The sequence below is a fragment of the Dioscorea cayenensis genome, chromosome 3 (assembly GCF_009730915.1).
Source record: "Dioscorea cayenensis subsp. rotundata cultivar TDr96_F1 chromosome 3, TDr96_F1_v2_PseudoChromosome.rev07_lg8_w22 25.fasta, whole genome shotgun sequence".
NCBI lineage: Eukaryota > Viridiplantae > Streptophyta > Magnoliopsida > Dioscoreales > Dioscoreaceae > Dioscorea > Dioscorea cayenensis.
The window spans coordinates 10,543,292-10,552,915 of record NC_052473.1 but is presented as its reverse complement, the minus strand read 5'-3'; the positions used below and the strand labels follow the sequence as shown (position 1 = coordinate 10,552,915).

Here is a 9,624-nt window from a genome sequence, read left to right as displayed (position 1 = left end):
ATTCTATCATCGTTCTGATTTCTTTTTCTTTCTTTTTGGGTGTATATCCAGGTTATGACTCGAGGAAATCCCTCAATACTGATTGAAGGAGATCCTAAGCTTGAACGTACACTTAGAAGAAAAGGGAAAGAGCCTGTGCAAGAACAGTGTAATTTAGCTCATTTGGAAGTGGAAGAATCTGAAAACATGGTAGAACAGAATGAGCAACAGCGAACATTATCGGATTATGCCAAACCTTCAGTGCTGGGGACACAGTTGAGTATTGTGCGTCACCCGATTACAGCTCAGAACTTCGAACTGAAGCCGGCATTCATCCACATGTTGCAGCAATCCGCACAATTCAATGGTTTGGTAGATGAAGATCCAAACAGTCAAATAGAGAGCTTTCTTGTGGTGTGTGATATGCTAAAGATAAACGGGGTGACGGATGATGCAATCAAGTTGCGAGCCTTCCCATTTTCCCTAAAGGGGAGAGCAAAGCAGTGGCTACACTCATTACCTAGAGCGTCAATTACCACGTGGGAGGAGATGGTAGAAGCTTTTCTGGCCCGTTATTTTCCTCTCTGAAAATCAGCAAAGCTTAGGAATGAGATCTCATCCTTTGTTCAGTTGGAATTAGAGTCTCTATTTGAGACATGGGAAAGTTCAAGGAGCTCCTGAGAAAGTGCCCGCAACACGAATTCCCAGAGTGGATAATTGTTCAGACCTTTTATAATGGTTTGAACCAGAGTACAAGGCAACTCTTGGATGCGGCAGCAGGAGGTACCTTAGGTAGCAAGACCCCCGATGAGGCCCGTCAGTTAATTGAAGAAATGGGGTTAAACAACTACCAATGGAATGCTAGGGAGAAGAAAAAATTGGCCGGTCTCCATGAAATAGATGCGGTAACTTCATTGGCGGCTCAAGTGGAAAATTTGAGTAAGAAGTTAGATCTTCTAACTTAAAATAGAGTGGCGGCCGTGACTAATTACATCGGGTGTGGTGGAGGACATGCTCCCTCTGATTGCCCGATCTCTATCGGTGATGTTTCTTCGGTGTAGAACATTAATTTTGTAAGTAATGGCATGAGACCTCAAGGAAACCCATATAGCAATACCTACAATCCGGGTTGGAAGAATCATCCCAATTTCTCATGGACTAATCAGGGTCCACAAAAGTCTATGGGGCCATCAGTTTTCCAACAACAACAATAATAAGCACCTCAGGTGGAAAACAGAGTCTTGACAAGGTCCCCTTGCATATATCCCGCAAGTGCACGAGTTTGTCGAAGTAATTATCCCGGATGAGCGGGTATCGAATCCATAGGGAATAAGGAATAAAAACACTTAATCCGCTTTTTAGCTATGTGAAAGATCAGTAGTGATGAGTGTGATAATGATTCAATTCTCAAAAGTAAAAACAAGTAAGAGAGTAAGAGTAAAGAGGGAGGTATGGCAATCGATAAAGATGGGGTACTCGGATAATGCTCCGCCTAGGACAATCATTTCAAGTGCAAGAACCCTCTATTATGCTTCCTAATCAGTGCAATGGTGAGTCGTGGAAATCCTTAAATACATAGTCCCAAATCTAAGGTCAACTATGCCTAACTCTATACATGTCCCGGAGGAGAGATTAAATAACCTCTCAACCTCGCACTCGAATAGAGTTGCAATGAGCTTTAGGTATTCCAAGTGATAAATCTCTTCCTAATTATATACCTAATCCTTTGGTCCAGGTGGAAGGTCCCTAACCATAATTAAGCCCTAGATACTAAGATCACCTCAACGCTTCACTCCGTTGCACGAGCAACTAAGCCCCAGCGGAGGGTCATCTCTTAAACCATTCACTCTATTATGGATGCAAAGAACTCGAGGAACAGAGATAGAATCTATCACATCAGAGGGGAAAGGGGACGCCACTGTACCTCTCGACTCACCCTCTCAACCCTCTCCAACCAAGCTTTATCTAACGCTCGTGGTGTGTCACTCACTCACAAGGTTACCAACAAGAACTCTTAATCCTAATGTCACTCTAGGGGAAATGTTCATAAAATCAAGCATTCAAGGTTGGAACTCACAACAAACATCAATTAATTGAAAGCATAATAAAGAGATTCAATGAAACAAATATATCCTAGGGTTCACAAATACCCAAGTACCCACTAGTGGTTTAGCTCTCCATGGTACTAACTACAATCAAAGAAATAGAATGTAAAAGCAATGAATCCATAGAAAAACACCCTCGATAATTGTATCAATGGTATTGTGGAAAGTCCTCTTTTCGTCATTCAAAGATTCCCTTGTCCGGTATAGGATACGCCTCGACGGAAGCTCCCCTACCAACCTTCTTCCTAAGGAATGATGATGTCGGAGCCGTAGAATCTCTCCAAAACCCTAGCCAATACCTCTCAAAACTCTAGCCAAAACCCTCTCTCAAGTTGGGGAAAAGATGGAGAAAAAAAATACTAAAATCAGGGCTGAATCGACATAAATAGGGCTGAAATCGGGTGACCACACAGGCTTGTGGATTTCTCACACGCCCATCTGGAATTTCCACACGCCCGTGTGGATTCTCTGAATTCCTGTTTTCTCGGCCGGCTGTGAACAGTGCTGCTTCAGTACTTTTGCTACAGTACTCTGCTATAGTACCTGTCCTAAAATACTTCCCGAGTGCATACTTTCATCGAGGTGACACAAATGGGCACACATTCAAGTCGTGGATCGCTTTGCTTCTTTAATGACGGAGAATTTGGTGGAGATCTTGTTCTATGTGCATAAGTCGGAATGCTTGACTGTGACTCTCCTTGTGCCCCTCTAAATGGTTGTCCTAACTCAAATACGAGGAGGTTGGCACACACTCTAGCATCTCGCACCCGACCAATGTCTTCGCGTTTGAACCTTAGCAAGATTTCCTCCAAAATCGGTGCATTATGATCCACATTGGCTTCTTTCCTTCATAATCGGCCTCACAACCCTACCTGCACGAAAGTAATATAAAAACACACATGTTATTGTAAAAATCTGAGAAAAGTAATGCTCAACATAAGGAAAGAATGCTTCGCATTCATATCACACAAGCACTTATCAAGTCTCTGGTTTGGAAACCTAAATGAATGACTTAGAGAAGCACTTGACTAGATTTGTGTAATCTGCAAATACAAGGTTTGAATCAATCGAGGCTACACATCGCAACCACACCGCCTCTTTGCATAACCTTGAAAACCAGGTGGGGCAAATTACGAAGTCTCTCTCTGAAAGGCCACATGGAAGCTTGCCAAGCAATACAGAGACCAACCCTAGAGAGCACGTAAGGTTAAAGGTAGGCTTCCGAGTGAGAAGCCAAAAGAACACGCACCCGAGGTTATAGAGGTAGAAGAGGGAACAAGCAAAGAAAAAGAGGTGGCACCCCCACCTTTCAAGCCAAGAATTCCTTATCCCTCTAGATTGAAAAATGACCAAGGGGATGAACAGTACAATAAGTCCCTGAGTTTGTTCAAGCAACTCCACATCAATATTCCTTTTGTTGAGGCATTGGCCCAAATGCCTAAGTATGCGAAGTTCTTGAAAGACTTGTTGACTAATCAGAGGAAGTTGGAGGAAAGTGCTTCAGTGATTTTAGATGCTTCATGCTCGGCGGTATTGCAAAAGAACATGCCGAACAAGAAGAAAGACCCGGGAAGCTTCATCATTCTGTGTAATATTGGCAATCTAGGTGAGGAAATGGCATTGGCGGACTCAGGGGCCAGTATCAACGTTATTCCATACACCTTCTTTCAAAAGCTAGGCTTGGGCGAGCCTAGGCCTACTCGGATGACTTTGCAACTAGTGGACTGAACAGTGCGACATCCGAGAGGCATCATTGAAGACGTGCTTGTCAAGGTGGACAAGTACATTTTTTCGGTTGACTTTGTAGTGGTAGACGTCGATGAGGATGCGGATGTACCTTTGATACTTTAGAAACCGTTGTTGCGGACTTCCAAGGCATTGATTGACATGGATGGCGGAGAGCTAACTTTGAGGGTTGGAGATGACAAGCTCACATACCGCCTTGCTGAGGCCATACGGCATTCTCTTGATTTCGATGATTCTTTATACTTTCTAGACAGTACTGATGACATTGTTGATGAATAAATGCAGGAAATGTTCAATCCGGACCCATACGAGGGTTTGTTCGACCAAGAGGAGGATTATGAAGAAGTAATGATGCTTGGTTCGACGGAAGAAGTACCATCTACCCCGGGGATCTTGAAGAAAGTGATCCGAAAAATGAAGAGGGCTAGGAGACACCAACGGAAACACTCCAAGGCTATTGGAGACGTCAGTAAACCGAAGAAGTTGGATGAACCATCGCTAGGTGGTCCGAAGCCCGATAATTCACCCTCTATCCTCAAGAGACTTTGCACATCATGCTTTCAAGTCATAGTTAAGAGGGCAACCTTCATCTATGAACCCCCGTGAAGTAAGACAAGGTACGTCAAGCTTAGTGACGTTAAACAAGCGCTTCTTGGCAGACAACCCAAGTGTTTACTATTTTCTTATCCTCTAGTTTAGTTTGTTTGCATGAATAATTTGTTAAGTGTTGGTGTCTTGATTTTTAGATGCTTGTGCTAAGATTTTCTTGTGTGCTTTGAGTATTCATCGTGTGTTTTCATGTGGAATTGGCGAAGTTATGGCGTTTGAGCTTTATTCCATGTTTTTCACTGGTTCAACTTGCATACTAGGGCAGGCTCTGAGTGTGTAAACATGTTTAGAAACTTTCTGCAGAGCCTGCAGGTTTTTCTAAGTCATCCAGAGAAAATGCACGGGCGTGTGGAATTTTCGCACGCCCGTGGATTTGTATTGCGAGCTCATCCAGAGAAGGCACAGCGGCGTGTGGCTGCCCCTGTGAACGACCATGCGAATATCGCACGCCCGTGGGTAATTTTCGCACGGGCGTGTGATTTCCTGCAGAGTTTGTCAAATTATCCCGATAGTGCACAGGGGCGTGAACTCGCCCCTGTGGGCGATCTTGTGAAACTTGCCCGGGCGTGTGTAATTTCCACACGCCCGTGCGAAACACTGCAGAGGAGTTCTCTCCATCTCGAGAAGCCACAAGGGTGTGTGATTACCCCTGTGAGTTGGGCCTGTGAATACCTACGGCCGTGCATAATTTCCACACGGGCGTGTGGAACACTTAGCGATTTTTCTCGGATTTCCAGAGAAGCCACAGGGGTGTGCGGCTGCCCCATGTCGGTCGGGCACACGGGCGTGGTATTTTCCGCACGCCCGTGCGAGAGCGTTCAGAGTTAGTGAGAGTTTTTCCCGAGAGCGCCCAGGGGCGTGCACCTGCCTCTGTGAAGCTCTCCTGTAGGGGCGCACGGGCGTGGGTAATTTCCGCACGCCCGTGTGGATGTACAGAACGCCAAGAGGCGCGATTTCTTTTTAAAGAATAGTCGTTTCTCTTCTCCCTCACATCCTCCATTCGTCTGGGAGCACTTTCTCATCAACCCCTGACCTCCTAGTGCCGATTTGGTAGGATTGTTGCAAGGTTTTTCATCCGATTCGTAGTTCTTTCCCTTTAACTCATCGGTAAGCCCTATTTCTGATTTCCTTCATCAATTCATGATTTTCATAGATGAATCTGGTTAATAATTCTTCGTTTCTTCAATTAGAAAGATAATTTATGTTTAGAACGAAGTTAGAAGTATTTTTAAGTTGTATTTTTGGATTCGTGTGGCGCGGCCGTGCGGTTTTCACGCCCCGTAGATCCACACTGGCGTGCGGAAATTCCACACGACCATGTGGATTTCTGCAGCGTTAGTTTATCAACTTGTTTGATCGATTTCATTTCAAATTTTGCAGATTATGGCACCTCGGTAGAAGAAGCAAGCTGATAAGAGGCCGCGTGAGTCATCCCCTGACCCTGAGGGCATGAGTTTTTGCGATTTCAGAGCATCAGGTTCGCTATGAGCGCTTGTCGAGACTCCGGTTTGGACAGACTCGATTCCTGGACACGAGTATACTGAGAGATCTACAGCAGGTGGTTGGCGGCAGTTATGGACGATTAGAGAGCCAGCCGTCTGAGAGTTTACACTGGAGGTGCTATCATCATTAAAAATGGATAGATCGTACGCGAGCTTTCGACAGTTTGGCCACCATTCAGTTTAGAGCACTTAGACCCCACCATAGCTTGAGCATCACTTAGTTTTCAGTTCTGCTTGGCTTGTATGAGTAGACATTCACAGATACTGAGGAGTACTCTCAGTTACCGACTGATTATCCCGGAGCTTTGACCCCGCAGAGAGCTTACATGGCGCTATGTGGTCAGGGTCAGTATGAGCCGGGGGTGTCCAAGGCCACGTGACTTTCCCAACCTACATATCGATACTTACATGTCATCATGAGCAGATCGGTGAATGGCCATGGTGATAGTACTGGCATTCTGAGCCGGCAGGAGCTTCTATACTTGTACTCGATGGTGCAGTGTGTACCGATTCACTTAGGACACATCATGGCAGAGTACATCAGACATCAGGGGTATTATGCTAGACTGGGAGTGATCTTCTCGGGTCCCTACATTACAAGATTGGTGTTGGGCATGGGTCTCTTGGATTTGATTCGTGGGGCTGAGAAGAAGAGTATACCTAACCCCCTGAGTTTAGAGACACTGAGATTGATGGGCATGGTCCGTAGAGTTTGGACAGGGGTTAATGCGTTGGTGCTACCAGCTCTAGAGATAGCTGAGGGTGAGGGTAATCATGCCGAGGCTTCCCAGCCTGCTCCCCTACCATAGTCAGCACCGATAGAGATCGAGGCACCTTCGGCGGCAAAGGACGCTCCCCCCATACATATGTTTTCACCATCTCTAGCCCATGATCGCTTTGAGAGGCTCAAGAGTGAGGTGGGAGTGGTACGGACAGAGGTGGCTGAGGCTCTGGCAGAGATTGCCGAGATTAGGGCTACTTAGGCCACTCAGTACACAGAGTTCTTGGCATGTTTTGATGTATTACAGCAGATCTTAGAGTGTGACGTCACCTTCTCATTTGTCTTGCGACCGAGGACTCCTCAGCCCCCTCGGCATTCTCCTGCACCCCCATCTCCTATAACAGCACCGGAGGATCCACCTTATGTTTTCCCATCACCAGCAGTAACAGAGGAGCCGACAGAGCGTGACACCGACATTTGACTTTATTTTTCTGTATTTTCTTTATTTTACATTTTATTTTAGACTTGTTCACTTAGAAAGGATTCTCCTTCTGAGTTTATTTTCATTTTGTATCTCGAGTTGTATTCATTGTCTATCTTTTGTATATACTCGAGTTGTTTTTGTTTTATTGAGCTTCACTGAACCCCCTCGTGTATGTGTGCAGATGGTCTTGTCATCATGGGAATTGTTACTTTGTCATGGGCACGGCCAATGTGCTTTGGCACTTGACCGTGTGAGCTTCATAACCCATCGTAACATTACTCCCAAGGACTTAGCTCCATCAAACGCGACACTAGGAGTCAGGGGAGTATTGTTTTGATTGCTTCTCCCACATATATTCTTCATTGATATACATTACGAGTGAGCTATACAACTTAAGTGTTGGGGGGGGGGAGTTTCATAGTGCACATATCTTTTATATTAGTTTTGATTGTTATACATGCTCACATAGCCAATGGCGGTTTACCTTAGTTGCAATGATTGTATTCTTGAGTTTATGAGAATTTTTAACATTTAATGTTTTCATGCTCTAGTTCTTGCTTGAATTTCTAGTAATTTTTACCCAATTGATATTTGCTGCACTACTCACTCTTTAAACTCTTTTGGAAACTCATGTTCAATATTAAAGGGACTAGTTATAGTTGTGTTTTGTGTAAAAAAAAAATGAAAAATGAAAAGAAAGAACAAAATAGTTTTATTGTTTATTTGTGCTTGTTGGGTGCAAAGAGCTACCACCTATGTAGTATGAAGCTACTCTTATAAGTCAGATACTAGGTATGCCCTAGTGAGAGAAAGAGCTATCTCATAGGATGAGTGAAAGCTACCACTCCGGTGGAAAGAGCTACCACCTCGAAAGTGTGAAAGCCACCTTAGCGGCCGCTTTGGAAAGGACTACCTTAGAGGATGTGTGAAGCTACTACCATCTTTGAAATTGTTGTCACTTTTGCAGATAAATATGTCCCTTGTACTTAGAACTTTGAAGAGTATACCTTGTGTTGTTTTGAGTGAGTTCACACACGTACACGATTTCGGGTTTGTTGTCCTTTTTGATTCAAGTTTATGAGCTTTGATTTTTTGTATTTAATGTTGAAATTTCCCTCACTTGTAGAATGCTCTCTCTATACACTTTGGTGAACCTAAGGCCAATTACTTCCAATATTTCCTTCATCTATGCACAGAAAGTTTAATTTTTGCTTGAGGACAAGCAAAAGATTAAGTGTGGGGGAGTTTGATAAGTGCTTGTGTGATATGAATGCGAAGCATTCTTTCCTTATGTTGAGCATTACTTTTCTCGGGTTTTTACACTAACATGTGTGTTTTTATGTTACTTTTGTGCAGGTAGGGTTGTGAGGCCGAGTATGAAGGAAAGAAACCAATGTGGATCATAATGCACTGATTTTGGAGGAAATCTTGCTAAGGTAGTCACACTCAAGCATTCTGACTTATACACATAGAACAAGATCTCCACCAACTTCTCCGTCATTAAAGAAGCAAAGCGATCAACGACGTGAACATGTGCCCGTTTGCGTCACCTCGATTAAAGTATGGACTTGGGAAGTATTTTAGGACAGGTACTATAGCAGAGTACTGTAGGAAAAGTACTGAAGCAGAACTTTTCACAGCCGGGTGAAAATCACAATTCTAGAGAATCCACACGGGCGTGTGGAAATTACCCACGCCCATGTGGAAATTCCACATGGGCATTTGAAAAATCCACAGGCCCGTGTGGTCACTCGATTCCAGCCCTATTTAAAGCCGATTCAGCACCAATTTCAGTATTCTTTCTCTATCTTTTCCCCAACTTGAGAGAGGGTTTTAGCTAGGGTTTTGAGAAGTATTGGCTAGGGTTTTGGAGAGATTCTACGGCTCCGACATCATCATTCCTTTGCAAGAAAGTTGGTAGGGGAGCTTCCTTCGACACGTATCCTATACCGGACGAGGGAATCCTTGGACGACGAGTAGAGGACTTTCCAAAAGACCATCGACAAGACTATCGAGGGGATTTCTCTATGGATTCATTGCTTTTATATTCTATTTCTTTGATTGTACTTTGCTCCATGGAGAGCTAAACCCCTAGTGGGTACTTTGGTATTTGTGAACCCTAGGATGTATTTGTTTCATTGAATCTTTTTATTATGCTTTCAATTAATTGATGTTTAATGTGAGTTCCAACAATGAATGCTTGATTGTATGAACATTTCCACTAGAGTGACGCTAGGGTTGAGAGTTCTTGTTGGTAACCTTGTAAGTGAGTGACACACCACAAGCGTTAGACAAAGCTTGGTTGAAGAGGGTTAAGAGGGTGAGTCGAGAGGTACAGGAGCATCCCCTTTCCGCTCCGGTGTGATAGATTCTACCTCTGTTCCTCGAGTTCTTTGCGGCCATAATAGAGTGAATGGTCTAAGGGATGAACCTCCGTTAGGGCTTAGTTGCGTGTGCAACGGAGTGAAGCGTTGAGGT

General features: G+C 44.2%; 1 non-coding gene across 1 annotated transcript; it reads right to left on the bottom strand.

The window, feature by feature from the left end:
• Window positions 1-576: 576 nt before the first annotated feature.
• On the bottom strand, window positions 577-682 carry LOC120257704. The gene has a single exon (XR_005535794.1). It is a non-coding gene; the product is annotated as a small nucleolar RNA R71 (small nucleolar RNA).
• Window positions 683-9,624: the final 8,942 nt, after the last annotated feature.